At 38.0% G+C, this 6000-nt stretch overlaps 1 long non-coding RNA gene across 7 annotated transcripts in view; it reads right to left on the bottom strand.

Annotated features, from left to right (window-relative positions):
* Positions 1-512: 512 nt before the first annotated feature.
* Positions 513-6000, bottom strand: part of LOC105486079 (uncharacterized) — a 66097-nt gene continuing 60609 nt past the window's right edge. For all 7 annotated transcript variants that reach the window (XR_003019016.2, XR_011620968.1, XR_011620967.1 and 4 more), the window contains one exon: positions 513-682. This is a non-coding gene — a long non-coding RNA (uncharacterized lncRNA). The remainder of the gene's footprint in view (positions 683-6000) is intronic.

The following is a 6000-nucleotide window of genomic DNA, read 5'->3' as shown; positions in this document are numbered from 1 at the left end:
CCTGTCCGCTTTGTCCTATCAGCTTCCACCAGTGCCTGCCAAACACTGCCCTGAGCCTGCCATAGGCATCAGCACTATGCCAAGGGCTGCATGCAATGAGATTGCCTGCTGCAGCCAGAAGGTACTCATATTGATCGCGCTGATGCTTTTCACCTCAGTTCTTTAGGTTTTCACTCAAGATTATTTTACAGGTTATGATATTTGGGTTTAGCAAGAGTATCAAAAAGTAGGAATTAAGTATGTAAAAGATAAAATGCTCTATTTAGTATTAGCACCCCATTTATTTGACTAATGCTAAATTTTCTTCTTGGGATTAGTTTAATTTCATAAACGTTGTCCACTCATAACTTAAGACCCCAAGGGGTAGTTCCTTAACCAATGTTACAAATGTGCAGAATTGGAACATACTTAGGATTAAGTGCAGACACTTGCAACAGAAGTTGCTTATTATTTTCATGATTAATGCTATGATCTTTCAAGCATTCTGAAAAAAAAAAAGAAAGACTAGAAGGTAAGACCACCTCATTTAATTGAGAATGTTAAATTCCTGGATGCCAGATCACCAGGCAGAATTTCTGCTTTAGGAGGAGTAGGGCTCTTGCACCTGTGACCAGGAGTTGTCTTTCTTTACTGTAGAAGTAAAGAGCACTCTTTCTTTACTGTAGTCAATGCTGCTTCTTTTCTGGCAAAATAAGGACAGAGAAGAATTATTATTATTTTTTTCCTCTTTGGGCCACAGACTAAACCAATGTAAATTCTCTGTGCTTCAAGTGGGCCTATATACTTACAAAAGGCAGGTGCAAGCTAGGAAAGGTGTTTATATTAGCAATACAAATATGTAAGAAAATAATATTTATATAGGGCTTTAGGGCAAGATTGGTGGGGGGGATTGAAGAACTAATAAACATGTCTGATTACAATTATTGAACAATTTACGAATTCAACATGGTTTTCAGGGATGAAGGAACTGGAACATAGAAAAGTAAATACCATTCTGTGTCTGCAATAAAGTAAAACTATGGAGTGTACAAAAGGATAATATCTGATATAGATATCAAAAAGATAGTGAATATAACAGAACCTAAGAGACTACTTTGAATAAATGGGGGATGGGAGGAGAAAAGTAGAAAGAGAATAACTTTTCCCACTGTTACAAAGTAGCTGCCATTAGTACTGATGACAACTTTAGGTGTAATTCTTTTTTTGAATTTTTTTTTCCTGTTTGAATTCTAAAGGCTGTTAAAACTAACCTTTGCAACAAAGAGGAAGAACATTTCAATAGTCTTTTCTTTGCTGTAAATTGATTATGGAATTTACAATCTATAAAACGTTAATTTATATTTTATTAATAACATGCAGCTGGTCCTTGAATAACATAATTTTCTTCAATATCATTTCATTATAACATTGATGAGAAAAAACAATTGATTGCTAGCAGGGCATTGTCTGTGTGAAGTTTGCATGTTCCACTCCTGTCTGCCTGAGTTTTCTCTGGGAACTCCTGTTTCCTTCCACATTCCAAAGACGTGCATGTTAGGTGAACTGGTGCATCCAAGTGTGTGTACGTGTGTGAGTGTGCTCTGCAATGGGATGGATTCCCATCTAGAGCTGGTTCCCAGCTTGTACCCTCAGTTGCAGTATGGCCTCTGGTTACCCATGGCCCTCAACTAGAAAAATTAGGTAATTATCGTACTTTGTAAAATTAATCTTTCTTAAATGTATGTGTAGCTCACATTTATTTCAACATTTAATATTAGAAGTGTTCTAGTCTTTATTGATAAGTTTGGTGATGCTTTTGTGACAAGAAATATGCTGTAGGAACTAAACTCTTGTTTATATCAGTCTATACCAGTAAACTAGTAAAACTGGTTTCCTCATATTTTGTTTCATTTAAAGTCACAGTTTCCAAAAACCTATTGACAATGTTAAGTGAGGAGTTACTGTAAGTTTGATTTTTAAAAATAGCATGTTTTTTTCTAGACTGGGACATTTATTCATCACTTATTGAACACATTTTTACTGAGCAATTACCTTGTGCCAAGCATGGTTTTAGACTGACAGAGAGTGGTTATTGGAACAAACACATTCTCAGCTTTCTAGGGCTTACAAAAGGTTATAAATATATAGAACATATTTACAAAAAATAACTAAATATATTAATAACTGGTATAGTAAGGGCTATGAATAGTAACCAGGATAAAGAGGAGAGTGGTGTATGTGTGTGTGTGTGTGTGTATTTTATATAACATTATCAGGGAAGGCAACATTTGTGCAGAGTCTTGAAGGAGGCAAGAGATTTAATATGTGGCTCTCTCTGAAGAGTATTCTAGGCATAGGAAAGAAGTGCAAACATTTCTGGATGATAGCATGCTTGCTATGCTTGAGGACAACAAGGAGGCCGGTGTGCAGGAACAACATGAATAAGGAGGACATGAACAGTAAAGTGATGAGGTCAAACTGGTGGCAGGTAATCCTTTGTGAAAGTTTCGATTTTATTTTTTTATTTTGTAGTCAATTTGCAAATGAATATCCCCACTAGGCTACCTTTCAGACGAAACTACAGAACATGAACAGAAGCCTTGAAGCCTCCCTCATGTCCTCTTCTAAATAACATCTCCCACTCCAAACTCACCATTATTCTGACTTCTATCACCTTGATTAGCGTTCCCTGCTGTCTAACTTTATATAAATGAAATCATACTGTTTTCTTTTGAGATTAGCTTCTTTTGTTAAAAATAACATTTCTCTGAGTCATTTGTATTGTTGTGTGTAGCCCCAATTCATTCTTTTTCATTGCTATATATAGTGTTCCCTCCTACACATATAATTTATTTATCCATTCTTCTGTTGATGGACATTTGGATTATTTACAGGTTCAGCATATTGCAAATATTCAGCTATTATAAGTATTTTTGTAAATATCTTTTTGTACACATGTACTTATTTCTCCTGGGTAGATACCTATGAATGCAACTGCTAGATTTAATGCACATCCTTTTAACTTTAGTGAAAAATAAACACTTTTCCAAGTGGTTAAACTGATTTATGTTCATATACATTGTGTTGGAGAATTGCAGGTGGTCCACATCCTTGTCATTACTATAATTGTCATTTTTTGTTTGTTTGTTTTAAAGTGTGTATTCACTGGAATTTGATCGTGGCTTGAAATTTTATGTTTTCTATGACTCATTGCCTGAGCTAAGCAGAAAATGCCTGAAGGGAAATACCAGAAAAAATTATCAAGGGCTCTCTTTAGTGTACTTTCCTTTTTGTTCAGATATCATCTTTTGTCTCCTGACTGGCTTGGTTGCTCATCTGTGCCTTTAAAATATTGTTCTGTATTTTTTCTATTTTTTCTAATTGTTTTTGTTGGAATGATTAAGGTACTACAGTCTCCTTCATTGTGACCTATAGTAGAAGTTGGAGGGTTTTGAACAGAGGCCTTATAGTAATTTTATTACATATTTAAAACTATAACTGGATGTTAAAACAAGATTTCTTGATTTTAAGTGAAGTGGTGATATAATTTACATCAGAATAGCAAAGTATTAATATATGGGAAATAGACGCTTCATGCAAGTTTTGTGGAATTTCCATATGAAGAAGGAAAGACTATTTTCTAATTTTTAAATCTCTGGTTATAAAAAGGAACCAATAAAGGCCACAAAAGAGGATGTGGGTGAAGTGACTTATTTTGAGACAAATCCATTTTTATGTGGAATCTCCTCCTTATTCTTGGGGGATGTCTAATGGAGTGCTACCCTATATCCAGACGTCTAGCGAGTAGGGCTTCAGAAAGGGACCCTTTGGAGGTCTTTCAACTGTTTCCCATGCATCTGAGAGACAGAGAAATAATGGAATTATGTCTGAGAAAGCTAACACAGAATGTAAATTGGGGAGCGACCCTGAAAATCTAGAGGATCAGAGATGAAATATTTTTAAAGTGGACCCAAGAGAGTGATTGAGTTGCCCTGTGGTCCCAGAATGTATTTGGGTAAGCTTATAAGGGTAACACGTATCCAGAGTGGCTCAGGTAAGAGTTTATCAGGTAAGTTTTTCAGGTTGATGAGTGCTTTACTAGGACCAAATAGGGACCCTGTGGGAATGAAAGACAATATGGAGTAATCCTGAATCTTATCCAATAATATTGAGTGGAGATACAAAGGCCAAACCAGAAGAATGAGGTTAGAGCCCTATTATTGGATACCAGTGGCTGAGATAGGTGTCATGGAAAACTACTAGAAATAGTGGTAAATTCTGTGGAGGACTGCAGAAAGGAGCATGATGCAGGATCCCTTGGTAGTGTTTCTAATAGAATCAGTTTTGATCATCTTCCAAGACAAGTAAGTAGGAAGCCCAGAGGCCAAGTAAGAAGTTCCCTCTCCTCTGCCTCTTCTTTCCCCTACCCGATTATTAAGGTGAAGAAACAGCTGTTAGAAGGCCAAGAAGTCAGGGAAGAGAGGGAAGAATGACCACCTCATTCCAATAGCCAGTGTACAGTCTGGAAATTTCAAACTGGGACAGAGGAAAAAAAATTATTAAGTCAAATTTATAGGTTTTTTTTTTTTTTTTGAGATGGGACTGGATATTATTAAATAGGAATAAAAGATATTCAAGACTGCATTTATAATAAAAAATGATCTAGAACTCTTGTTAATATCACAATAGTCATTGTTTTGACACAGTTTTTGTTCAGAGGCAAGGGAAATTTTCTCACATGGAATTTAAGTTTGAAACTATGATGTGACACAAAAAGTTGTATGTATGTATTAGTTCCTTTATCACACTGCTAATAAAGACATACCCAAGACTGGACAATTTATAAGGAAAGAGGTTGAATAGACTCACAGTTCTGCATGGTTGGGGAGGCCTCAGAAAACTTACTTAGGGAGGAAACCACCCCTCATATTGTCTTATGCCCAATTTCTGCCTCCAAAGAAAGAAGAAGTAAAAACTAAAAGGCAGAAATGAAATCCACAACAGACAGCTCAGCGCCACACCCTGGGCCTGGTAGTTAAAGATCGACCCCTGACCTAATCGCTTATGTTATCTATAGATTACAGATATTATATAGAAAAGCACTGTGAAAATCCCTGTCCTGTTTTGTTCTGATCTAATTACTGGTGCATGCAGCCCCAAGTCATGTACCCCCAATTGCTCAGTCGATCACGACCCTCTCAAGCAGACCACCTTAGAGTTGTGAGCCCTTAAAAGGGACAGGAGTTGCTCACTTGGGGAGCTAGGCTCTTGAGACAGGAGTCTTGCCAATGCTCCAAGCTGAATAAACTGCTTCCTTCTTTAACTCAGTGTCTGAGGGGTTTTGTCTGCGGCTTGTCCTGCTACATTTCTTGGTTCCCTGACTGGGAAGCAAGGTGATTGATGGACGGTTGAGGCAACCTCTTAGGCAGTGTAGGCCTGCCCTGTGGAGCATCCCTGCGGGGAACTCTGGCCAGCTTGAGCCATGCGAATCCTGAGAGCGCTCCCTGGTAGGCAACTGCCCCGGTGGAACGCCTCACCAGAGCAGCGCATGGCAGGCCCCCATGGAGGATCAATGCAGTGGCTGAACACCAGGAAGGAACTGGCACTTGGAGTCTGGACATCTGAAACTTCGTAAGACTAGTCTTTAGAACTTGCCCACTCCATTTGAGTGGAAGCATGGCCTGATCACCCACAGCGTGCCTGTACCAGCACTTTGGTTTTTGTTTTTGACTTGACTTGCATTGCTTGATACTTTGGTTTTGACCTTGCTTGGATTTCTTGATACTCTGATTTTGGTTTTGATTCTGGTTTGGTGTGTATGTGCCCTTTTTACCCGTTCTTTGTTTTGTGGTGTGAGTGTGGTGTGAGCATGGTGTTTTGTCTCAAGGAAACATGGGTCAGGCACAAAGTAAGCCCACTCCACTAGGAAAAGTGTTGAAAAATTTCAAAAAGGAATTTAAGGGAGATTATGGAGTCACCATGACACCAGGAAAACTTAGAACTTTGTGTGAGATAGACTGG

The sequence above is a fragment of the Macaca nemestrina genome, chromosome 3, assembly GCF_043159975.1.
Source record: "Macaca nemestrina isolate mMacNem1 chromosome 3, mMacNem.hap1, whole genome shotgun sequence".
Lineage (NCBI taxonomy): Eukaryota > Metazoa > Chordata > Mammalia > Primates > Cercopithecidae > Macaca > Macaca nemestrina.
Note: the sequence above shows the minus strand (reverse complement) of the source record. Positions and strands in the feature narration are given on the sequence as shown.